The following is a 12,181-nucleotide window of genomic DNA, read 5'->3' as shown; positions in this document are numbered from 1 at the left end:
TCTCCTCCCCCCCCCCCAACTGGAGACTCCAAGGGGCAAACACGAGGTCTGTTTTGTCACTCACTGCTCTTTGCTCAGTGCCTTAAATCATGGAAGGCACATAGTAGGTTCTCAGTAGATGTTTGTGGATTAATAGGGTAATGCTTATTCTACTGCCCGATGCCTAAAAAGAGGCTCAAGACATGCTGAAATTACATGCAAGAGGGTTTCTATGGACCAAGAGGAACAGTCTCCAAATGGCTGGTAAAGAATCTTCTACAGGTGTTCAGAAGTCCAGCAACATGGTTTGTGTATCAGTAACAGACAAGCTTTTTTCCACTATTCATCTGCAGAGATGCAACAACCCCGTTTCTATGAGTAACAGTGAGTCTGTGAGTAACACAGTAACAGAGTATCTATCACTTTGGCTGCTTTTATCCAAACTGGAATAACAAGCCACCTTTCACAGTCAGCTACAGCTGGGGGTTGGAGAGAAATCCTCCCACGCTGGATTCCCTCATACCTGGCCTATGAGCCAATGTGGTTTTGTTCCCAGGCTCCTGTCTGAGCTAACCAGGCTTTTCCTTAATTCCCATGCTTATAGATTGGGAACAACTCCTAGATTCACTGCCACCTGACAAGATAAAAGTTTGAGATTCTTTTGAAATATTTTCTCAGCCACGACAATAACCTACCCTTCCAACTCCTGGTCATCCTTCACAGCTCCTCTACACCAGAAGAAAATTACTGTTTGTGTTTATGAGTTAATTTAGGTTTCATAAAGGGGACTATTCTGCAGATGTTAAAAAAAAGATATTAAAAAAATAGATTTTTTAAATTACTGGGTAATTTTTTAAAAACACATTAAAACAAACAAAAAATCAATATATAATAGAGTGTGATGCAAGATGGCCAGGAATATTGCTAGGTGGTAGATTTGTGTGAAATACCAAAAAAATAAGATCTTTATAAAAGCTTTGTGCAGAGATAGATAGACTGGATTGTATAGGCCAAGGACTCCCAGGATCTGTCGATCTTCTGATCACAGATACCACCGCAGAGAAGCTACCATGTTCCTACTCCTCCCAGCAGGCAGGGTACCGAAGAGGAAGGAGCCTGATAGAAGTATCTGGATAACCAAAAAGATGAAGAAGAAGAAGAAGAAGAGGAAGAGGAAGAGGAAGGAGGAGGAGAAAGAGAAATAACTGGGTAACCTCAGGAATGAAGTTTCCGCCCTGGCCGGTTGGCTCAGCGGTAGAGCGTCGGCCTGGCATGCAGGAGTCCCGGGTTCGATTCCCGGCCAGGGCACACAGGAGAAGCGCCCATCTGCTTCTCCACCCCTCCCCCTCTCCTTCCTCTCTGTCTCTCTCTTCCCCTCCCGCAGCCAAGGCTCCATTGGAGCAAAGATGGCCTGGGCGCTGGGGATGGCTCCTTGGCCTCTGCCTCAGGTGCTAGAATGGCTCTGGCTGCAACAGAGCGACACCCGAGAGGGGCAGAGCATCGCCCCCTTGTGGGCATGCCGGGTGGATCCCGGTCGGGCGCATGCGGGAGTCTGTCTGACTGCCTCCCCATTTCCAGCTTCGGAAAAATGAAAAAAAAAAAAAAAGGAATGAAGTTTCCTTTTAGGGAAAAGCTATAGAGATGGAACGGCACTTATATGTTCTATAGCTGTACATTTATACATATTTCCACAGTATGTTATAACAACAATTGATTTTGGTTATAGATTTTAAATTTAAGTTTAAAAAATAGATTTTAAATTTTAAATAGATTTTTAAAATTACTGGGTAATTTTTTTAAAAACACATTAAAACAACAAAAAAAATCAACAGAAATTTATAAAATAGGAAAAATGCAAATCCCTGTCTTCGCCCTTCTCCCTTTCATGTAGCCACCATAAACAACAACCATTCCTTAGATCTGTCATTGCTCCCTTATAAGTAAATTTTGTATTAAGAGACAATGTTAGCCCTGGCCAGGTAGCTCAGTTGATTAGAGCCATCATGCTAATGAGCCAGGGTTGTGGATTCGATCTGCATTCAGTATACACACAAGAAGCAACCAATGAATGCACAACTAAGTAGGACAACAAATTGAAGTTTCTCTCTCTCTTTCCCCCTTCCTTTCTCTCTCTCAAATCAATAAATAAAAATTTTAAGAGTGAGACAATGTTAATACTGTAGCAGTTTTCTATAGTAAAGATGGATAGTTATGCATTGGGTAAAGCCACAGGAGGAGAAAAGAATTAAACCACATCTCCTACTAATATAAAATAATACTGTCAACTGGAATTGAAAAATAAAATTTAAAAACCCACATCTTCCCCACCTGAATAAAAAGGAAGCAAATAACCCACAAGCTGAACGCCTCTTTCTAAAATTCGATCTCCTGTGCATTATGCATAGTGCGTATATACACCAGCTTTTATATGATAATGATGTTAATTAGAATAATACTAGTAGCTATTGTGTGCTTGACCAGCCTTCCACTCCAGCTTAACAGCCTTCTGACTCCTGAGAATCGGGCTCGCATCAAATTTCCATTTTATTTGTTATTATTATTATAGAACCTTTCAAACACACCCAGAAGTAGAATGGCTTGTACAATGACCCACCCTTCACCCTGGACCCTTCACTGTGTCAACAACCACCCCTTTCTGTCACGTGTGTTTCATCTATCCCTCTGTTCCACGCTCAGGCCCACACTGTAAAACAAACCCTAGACTTAGCATCCTTCCCCCAGAAGACATCACGGTGTGAGTCTAGCAGATACTCTTTTACTCTTTTGCTTGTTTCTTATTCTAACCACCTAACCTCAACAGGGCTATTACTCCCAACACAAGTTAGTAATTTCTCACCCTCTGCTAGCCAGTGCCTGTTTAATTTTGTGTGTGTTTTTAAATCGAACCAGAGGAAAAGAGCAGGCGAGCTCTGAAAAACTGGCAATTGCCATAAGGTGTTGAAGGGGTAAGCTAGTAAAGAGGGGTAAATGGTGACAGAAGAAGACTTGACTTGGGGTGGTGAATACACAGTACAGTATACAGACGGTGTCGTATAGAACTGTACACCTGAAATCTGTATAATTTTATTAACCAACGTTGACCTGTTGCAGTAATATAAGGGTATGGTAATGAAATATATAGAAATATAGAAAAGTATGGAAAATACATAAAAATAATTAAGATATAATATTAAAGGCAATTTAAAAATTTACTAAAGTTAGGTCGTCTGGATAAAAATTAATATAATATGTACAAATATAATAAACAGACTCTGGCCTGACCTGTGGTGGCGCAGTGGATAAAGCGTCGACCTGGAAATGCTGAGGTCGCCGGTTCAAAACCTTGGGCTTGCCTGGTCAAGGCACATATGGGAGTTGATGCTTCCAGTTCCTCCCCACTGTCTCTCTCTCCTCTTTCTCCTCTCTAAAATAAATTTTAAAAAAATAAATAAATAAACAGACTCTGCCTTTTCGTGCGCAGGGCTCGGTTAGTGTGTGTGTATGAAGTTACATATAGATAAGAAGTGGCTTGATGTCGTAACTCTGTGGGTTGATGTAGACAGGAGGCTTCCCTAAGAACATCTTAAAAATAAGTGGATGAAACATTTCAGTAAATTAACATAAAAAGGGCTCCCTGCAAGGAACTCCCAAAAAGATGGTTTGAAGTAATAATCCTATAAATTGACACCTGTTAGAAGGCCTTAGCCAAAAAATGGTACTAAAACTAAGGGGTCCCCCCTGCTGCAATAGCCACACAGACTCCAGCATGAACATGAACTGTCTCCAAGCCGCTCTGACCAAAGACAGCCGAGAGGAGCACGCCGACGGGGCCTCCTTAAACTGTACCCAGGCACGCCAAAAGGATTTGAGTAATAAACTGCCTGTGTGATTCTTGCAACTAACATATGTGTTGGTCGTGTCTTTCCTCTGATAGCAGTTAGTGTCGGAACTAGTAAGTAGAATCTTCACAGCCGTCTCAAAAGTAGTCTTGAAAAGGCTGCCAGCCCTGCTAATAAGCAGGAATGTCCCACTATGCAGGGAAGTCGAATCAAGGACACCTGATCGGCTCTACCGAGACACAACCCAATAAAGTACATTAAAAAAAAAAAAAAAGGAAAGGGAGTGGCAAGTGAGATTGGAGGGATTTAAGGCCACCCTCCACCCTTGCAGTCACCAGGGAACTTGTTAGAATTCAAAACCGGGTCCAGACCCACGGAAATCAAACCGCCAGCGCCAGCCTAGTAAACACCGTGGTGATTCACGTCTGAGGCTCCCAGATACTGCGTAGAATGCAGTGGCCCCTGCACTCTGGGCTTTTCCATTCTTCTCCTGCGCCCTGGGTCTTCCTGGCTAGTGGTTTCTCCTTCCAGTCCTCCCACTGACAGTGAGCGCCCTTGGAAAGAGATGAGGCCCCAGCCATTCTGAGGCCCCCACCTCCAGGAAAAGGAGGAAGCCAGGGAGAGGAGGCACTGTGGGAACAAAGCCAAGCACTTCCCTGCTCCATCTTGGGACTGGTGTAGGAACATCTATTTAGGTCTATTTAACCATCGAGGCAGAACGGAGAAGATTCATCATGCCTGTAAGGGCATCTATAAGATATGATAAAGGCAGCACTTTAAATGGGAAAGATTTTAAAATAAATGCTGTTGGGGAAATTGGCTGGATGACGATCCATTTGGAAACTAACCTGAGCCTTCCTCCTCCAAACTCAAACGCCTGCAAATAAACACTCAATTCCTTGGGTGTCCAAGACCCAAACCTAAAAGCACATTTTGTAAGAATGCCTGAAACAAGACAGGCAGAAAGGCAATGCCAGGGAAACACGGGCGAAGAGCACGAACAGGCAGTTTGGGAAGAAGAAACACAGGCGCTCAGTCAAGGCGGGGAACGTGGCGGACGGGGCACCATCTCCAGAAGCTGAAGCTGCTGAAAAGGAGACGTAGCTACAGAGAATCCGGAGAAACAGCCAGGGATATTGCCACATGGTAAAGTCATGTGGGGTGGCAAAGAAGAATATCTTCCTTGTAAAAGTTGGCCACAAAAATATGGACTTAAATATACAGAGAAAGGACCCCAAGGACACTTACCAGACTAATTATGGTTACTTCTGGGGAGAAGCGAGGGCGTTCCTACTCATTAAAATCTACTCGGGCCACCCTCCCTTGTAGGTGACCTTGTGAGGGTGTGAGCCCTCTCTCTCCTGATGGGGTATCTAATTAAATTGGCTCAAGCCTGACCTGTGGTGGCGCAGTGAATCAAGCCTCGACCTGGAACACTGAGGTCGCCAGTTCAAAACCCCAGGCTTGCCTGGTCAAGGCACACATAGGAGTTGATGCTTCCTGCTCCTCCCACTAAAATGGGTAAATTTAAAAAAATTGGTTCGAGCATTTTAGAAGCTAAACGTAGTATTAGCTACAAATTCTTTTAGAACACCTCCCCCCTTCGCATCTCTACAGTGCAGAATGCACCTGCATGTCCCAAAGACTGCACGAAATCCCTAATCCTCTCATACCCAGGCCTTAAACGGCCTGTGGGTACCTTTTGTTTGGGCCATCAGCTATATTAAAAGGTGACCCAATCAGCCAGGTACTGGTTTAGTCTGACAGCAAGTGGCCCGACACCCGGTGTTGGATTCTCACACTTGAGCAGCCGGCCTGGCCCTGAGGGGCAAGTCCTAACCCTCTGTGTGCCTGGGGTCCGGACAGTGCAGTGGGAGTCAGTCCACAGAGCGGGCTTCCCAGCACCTCTCCCTAAGACACCATGCCCTTCACATCGTACCCCTGACCTTTCCTCTATAGTCAGAGCTGACCTGTCTGGAAGGTTGGGTTTGTGGTCGTCTGGTGGCCCCCCACCCGGTGATAAAGTCTGGAGCAGGGGCTTTGCTGTCTTCCTTCCCCAGCAGCCCAGAGCCAGACTGGGCCCCTCAGAGATGCTCAGAGTGTCTTTGGCTACATGCCGGAGGCCCACCTCACCATGCCCTGAAGCTGAAGGAGCATCCTGTTTACCAAACACCCACTGTGGTGGGTCAGTGCTTTGTAAGCCGGAGATAACAGGAGGAATGTTTATGGACTGAATGACTGAGCTCCTGACCCCACCTTCACTTCCAATGCCTGAGCTGGGCTCCTGTGCAGGACGCCCCAGGGCCTTGAACTCCCTCCCCTCCCCTCTGCTTCCTCTAAAGATCTACTCTCTGTCCTTTAGGACCCTCAGGATCTCAGTGTCACCTCCTCTGGGAACCTGTCACACCCCCTAGACCAGGCCAGGCTGCCTGGTACCAACAGTACCCCTGTTTCTCATAGCTTCACCTCTATAAGTGTTGGGTTAGTTGTATAATCACTTGCCAAGATTTGTCAGACACCAGTGATGGTAGATTTGGGCTTCTTTGGTTGAGTCTGAGCTCCTCAGCGTGGGGTCTGGCACACGGAGGCCCTCCATGAATAGTTGGAGAACGAATGATGCAAAGAGACGGAGAATCACAGAGTGGAGGGATGCTGTGGCCTTGGGTGACTGGGAAGGCCAGTTTGGGAAGGCGAGATGTGTGACCAGCACCCGGTCCAAGAGGAGACCAGTTATTCAGGCCCTCCCAGGCACCGATGATACAGAAACATGTAGACACTGAACATTCCACAAAGTGACCTTATAAGACCAGGGCTCCGCTTCCAGTGCTCACCAAGGGCTTTGCAGACATTGCTTTTCACATCTCACCCCACCCCCGAACCCAGGAAGTTGAGACTGTTGTTTGAATTTGAGAAGTATAGAAATCGAGGATCAGAGAGGTCGTGTAACTTGCTAGTGGCGGGTGAAGATGGGATTTGAACCCAGAGCTGTGGAACCCCACGCCCCCACACACCTGAACAGCGTTGTTCAGCGTGTGAGTCACGGGCCTCAGTCCAGCTCACACTCAGCTTTTTGCTGGCTCTGGCAACCCCCCACCTCCTTCCTAACTTCTCTGAGCCTATTTCCTTATCGTAAATGGGAATATTAACAGGACCCATCTCATAGGGCTGGTGTGAGGTTCAAATGAGGTCATACACAGAGAGTGCCCATCAGTCGTGGTCAGTGCCGTGCAAGGCTAGCCATCAGCCTTCTGTCTTCTCTGCAGTGCCCGTACCGTGCCCAGTGGGCACCAAGGCAGTGGGTCTTCCACTGACACTATTATTGGTTAGGATGAACTGTATGTTCCACATCCAGGAGACCTTTGTCCTTCCATGGGAGGCAGGAGAGCATGATGATTAGTATCAAATCCTGGACACAAGATGTCAGGTTTAGCTTCTACCCACAGTGTCCTGGATCTGGGGCCTTAGGCAGTCCTCTCTGAACACTAAAGTCCTTATAAATGACATAGGTGTGATCAATGTTCCTATCTGACGGGGTTGTTAGAATGGTTAAATGACATCAGCGCACAGAAATCACCCAAGTAGCTATGGCCTGGGACACAGCACCCAGTGAAGGGTTCAGCTCTCGTCACTGCCACTCATCCCTCTCTCTCCCCTCTATCATCTGGTTGAAGACCTTCCTGGTGGAATTTGTCACGAAAGCTCCCTGATCTCACCTGCTCCATCAACTCCCAATACTTGGAAATGTGAATGGTACCTCCCTCCTCCCCCACCGTCCATCAACAGGGAAAACTTTAGGGTTCGGATGGGTGGAGAGTGTAAAACTTATTGAAGGATGCAGGACATTCCGTGGGTCCCAGAAGCCTGGTCAGTGCTCAGTGATGTCAGGTATTAACACTGGGACACGGGCCACCACCCTCAACCAGGCACTAGAAGTCAGAGCTCACTTTAGCCTGCCCCCTCCTTTCTCCCACCATGACCACAGCTGCAGAGGCAGACCACTGGTCTCCCCAGAACTGGTAGCATTTACTTTCAATGAAACCATCCAGTTCCCTTCAGTCAAATAGGAGATACTCCAGTCTGAAGGTGGGGTGGTGGAGGAAGGTGGGAGGGAAGGGGAGAACAGGCCAAAAACCCCTGGAGGCCTACTCCAGTAGACACAAAATAACAAACAATCCAGAAGGTTTCTATTGTATTTATAAGCCCCTCTTCCTTCCCCCATTCCACTTCGCTTATTGCTGTTACTAATGGGATCCAAGCAGAACATTCTTATGGAGATCTATTATTGTCCTTTACACAAAGGAGGAAACTGTAGCTACCTAGAAGGGGAATACCCTCCCCCCAATATTTACAACTGTAGATCTTCTGTCCTCAAAAGTATCCCAAAACATTCTTCTTATTTATTTATTTTTGTCAATTATAGTTGACATCCAATATTATTTCATATAGCCACATCTTAATCTTACAGACATGATGTCACAGCAAAGGAAGCCAGACACATATGTATATAAGTTCAAATTGAAGAACAGGTGAAACTAATCAATGGTGGTGGAAGTCAGAATAGTGGTTTACTTATTTGGGTGGGGTCAGTGAACTACAAAGGTCAGGCGTTCTTGAGGGATAATGGAAATGCTTAACTTTTGAACAAAGACCTGGATTTTCATCTTGCACTGGAACTAGCAAATTCTGTAGGCAGTCCCGGGAGGCAGAGATTGGAGTTCAGGGAGACTGAGTTGGATAGAAGAAGTTAAGGAACTGGAGGGGAGGGAGCAACTCAGATAAAGAGCTCTCAGAATTTTGGGGAGTCCCCCGCCAGTCTTTGCTTGGATGTTGTGATGGGTAATTTTATGTATCAACTTGAAGAGCCACCTGGTGCCCAGACATTTGGTCAAAAATTATCCTGGGTGTGTCTGTGAGAGTTTTTCTGGATGAGATTAGCATTTCAATCCCTAGACTGAGTAAAGCAGAGGGCCCACCCTAATGGGGTGGCTTTCCTGCAATCAACTGGAGACTAGCCTAGAACAGAAGGGCGAAGTGGGAAGGAAGGCCCACCTGAGTGCTGAGCTAGCACACACACGGGTCTTCTCCAGCTTTCAGACCTACAGCTGAAACATCGGCTATTCTTGGGTCTTAAGCCCACTAATTATTTTGGACTAAAATTTATACCTTCAGCTCTCCTAAGTCTCCAGCTTGCTATCTGCAGATCTTGGGACTTGTCTATCTCCTGGATTGTGTGAGCCAGTTCATATTCATATCTAAATCTTGAGGCAGGCAGACAACCCGCCAGGAGAGCTGTGAGCGGACTGTTCTCAGAGATCACACACATGGCTGAGTCTCTGGCAGGGAAAAAAGCCATAGAGATGAGAAAGGACAAAGTGAAGCTGTTTGGGTAGGAAATGCTAACAGATTGAAGAAAAAGCGAGAACTAATGAGTGGGTTTAGCAAGGCCTTGGGATAGGAGGGCAATAGAAAACTCTGTGTGTGTGTGTGTGTGTGTGTGTGTGACAGAATCAGAGAGACAGAGAGAGGGACAGATAGGGATAGACAGACAGGAAGGGAGAGAGATGAGAAGCATCAAAACTTTATTGCAGCCTGACCTGTGGTGGTGCAGTGGGTAAAAGCATCGACCTGAAACGCTGAGGTCGCCAGTTCAAAACCCCAGGCTTGCCTGGTCAAGGCACATATGGGGGTTGATGCTTCCTGCTCCTCCCCCTGTTCTTTCTATCTCTTTCCTCTCTCTGTCTCTTTCTCTCTCTGTGTCTCCTCTCTCTAAAATAATGAATAAATTAAAAAAAAAACTTCATTGCAGCTCCTTAGTTGTTCATTGACTGCTTTCTTTTTCTTTCTTTTTTTTTTTTTACAGAGACAGAGAGAGAGTCAGAGAGGGATAGACAGGGACAGACAGGAACGGAGAGAGATGAGAAGCATCAATCATTAGTTTTTCATTGAGCGTTGCAACACCTTAGTTGTTCATTGATTGCTTTCTCATATGTGCCTTGACCGCGGGCCTTCAGCAGACCGAGTAACCCCTGGCTGGAACCAGCGACCTTGGATTCAAGCTGGTGGGCTTTTTGCTCAAACCAGATGAGCCCACGCTCAAGCTGGTGACCTCTGGGTCTCGAACCTAGGTCCTCTGCATCCCAGTTCGACGCTCTATCCACTGCACCACCGCCTTGTCAGGCTTGACTGCTTTCTTATATGTGCCTTCATAGGGTGGGATGTAGAGCAAGTGACCCCTTGTTCAAGCCACCTTGGGCTCAAGCCAGCGACCATAGAGTCATGTCTATGATTCCACGCTCAAACCAGCGATCCTGCACTCAAGCCAGATGAGCCTATGTTCAAGCCAGCCACCTCGGGGTTTTGAACCTGGGTCCTCCACATCCCACTTTGACATTCTATCCACTGAGCCACCGCCTAGTCAGGCAAAACTCAAAAAAAAAAAAAGTAACTATCTTTACATATGAGCAACAAACAATAAAATATTGAAGTAAAACAACAACAATAACAATACTTGCAATCAGTAGCCATAACCATTTCCTGTAGCATCCAACAATTTGAGAAATTTCAAAATAGATTTAACAAAATATGTGAATAACCTGCACAGAGAAAACAACCCAATAACGCGGGGAGAAATAAAAGAAAACACAAACAAACGGAAAGACAGGCCACGCTCCTGATGTGAAAGATTCAGATCTGTTAGGATAACAATTCTCCACAAGTTGAACAATAAGTACAATATAATCCTACCAAAATCCAGTGGAATTGGGGGGGGGGGGGGGTAAAAACTGATAATCAGATTTTAAAGTTTCTACAAAGATATAAAGTACCTAGATTAGACAAAAAGATTGTAAAGAACCACCAAATTTAAAGAGAACACTGTGTGATTTCAAGACTTATTATCAGCCTGACCAGGCAGTGGCGCAGTGGATAGAGCGTCAGACTGGGATGCAGAGGAACCAGGTTCGAGACCCCGAGGTCGCCAGCTTGAGCGTGGGCTCATCTGGTTTGAGCAAAAGCCCACCAGCTTGAACCCAAGGTCGCTGGCTCCAGCAAGGGGTTACTCGGTCTGCTGAAGGCCCGCGGTCAAGGCACATATGAGAAAGCAATCAATGAACAACTAAGGTGTTGCAACGCGCAATGAAAAACTAATGATTGATGCTTCTCATCTCTCTCCGTTCCTGTCTGTCTGTCCCTGTCTATCCCTCTCTCTGACTCACTCTCTGTCTCTGTAAAAAAAAAAAAGACTTATTATCAGCATGACAGTGTGTTACTGACATAAGATGGCACACACATCATTGGAACCAAATATGGAATCCAGAAATAGATCCACAGATATGTGGTCGACTGATTTTCCACAAGTGTGTCAAGGTCATTCAATGAGGGAAAGATGGGTTTTCCAACAAATTGTTCTCTGAGCTCTAACAGGATATCCGTGCATCCAGATCTAAACCACATCTGAGAAGAAATGCACAATGACCCCAGAAGTAAAAATAAGAGTTGAAACAAAAATATTTTTAGAGGAAAACATAGAAAATTCTTTATGATCTAGGGTTAGGCAAAGATTTATTAACTAGTACACAAAAAAAGCACAAACTTAAAAAAGAAATTTCATCAAAATTTAAAACTTTTGCCTTTCAAAAGGTGCTACCAAAAAAAATACAAGGATGATCTTATTTAGGATGTCTTCCAGAATCAGAAGACAACTAAGTAGTAAGACAAAAACCCAGTTAAAAAATAAGCAAAAGAAGATATAAGCACATTTAACAATTTTCTCAACATCATTTATCACTTGGGAAATGAAAATTAAAACCATAAGGATTGGCTCAGTGGTAAAGTGCCAGCCTGGCATGCAGGAGTCCCGGGTTCAATTCCCGGCCAGGGCACACAGGAGAAGCGCCCATCTGCTTCTCCACCCCTCCCCCTCTCCTTCCTCTCTGTCTCTCTCTTCCCCTCTCGCAGCCAGGGCTCCATTGGAGCAAAGTTGGCCTGGGCGCTGAGGATGGCTCCATGGCCTCTGCCTCAAGTGCTAGAATGGCTCTGGTTGCAACAGAGCAATGCCCCAGATGGGCAAAGCATCACCCCCTGGTGGGCGTGCCGGGTGGATCCCGGTCGGGCGCATGCGGGAGTCTGTCTGACTGCCTCCCCGTTTTCAACTCCAGAAAAATACCAAAAAAACCCCCACAAAAAAACCCATAAGGAGATAGATGCCTCTCTCTATATATATCTACTAGAATGACTAAATTAGCAGATTGACAATATCAAGTATTGGTGAGGGTGTACAGCGAAGGGGGTCTCAGTGATTGCCATCAAAATGGTAGCACCACTTTGGAAAACTGCAGGGTCTTTTGTTGTTGTTTGTTTGTTTA

The sequence above is a fragment of the Saccopteryx bilineata genome, chromosome 6, assembly GCF_036850765.1.
Source record: "Saccopteryx bilineata isolate mSacBil1 chromosome 6, mSacBil1_pri_phased_curated, whole genome shotgun sequence".
NCBI lineage: Eukaryota > Metazoa > Chordata > Mammalia > Chiroptera > Emballonuridae > Saccopteryx > Saccopteryx bilineata.
The sequence above is the reverse complement of the archived record's forward strand: the minus strand, read 5'-3'. Positions refer to the sequence as shown.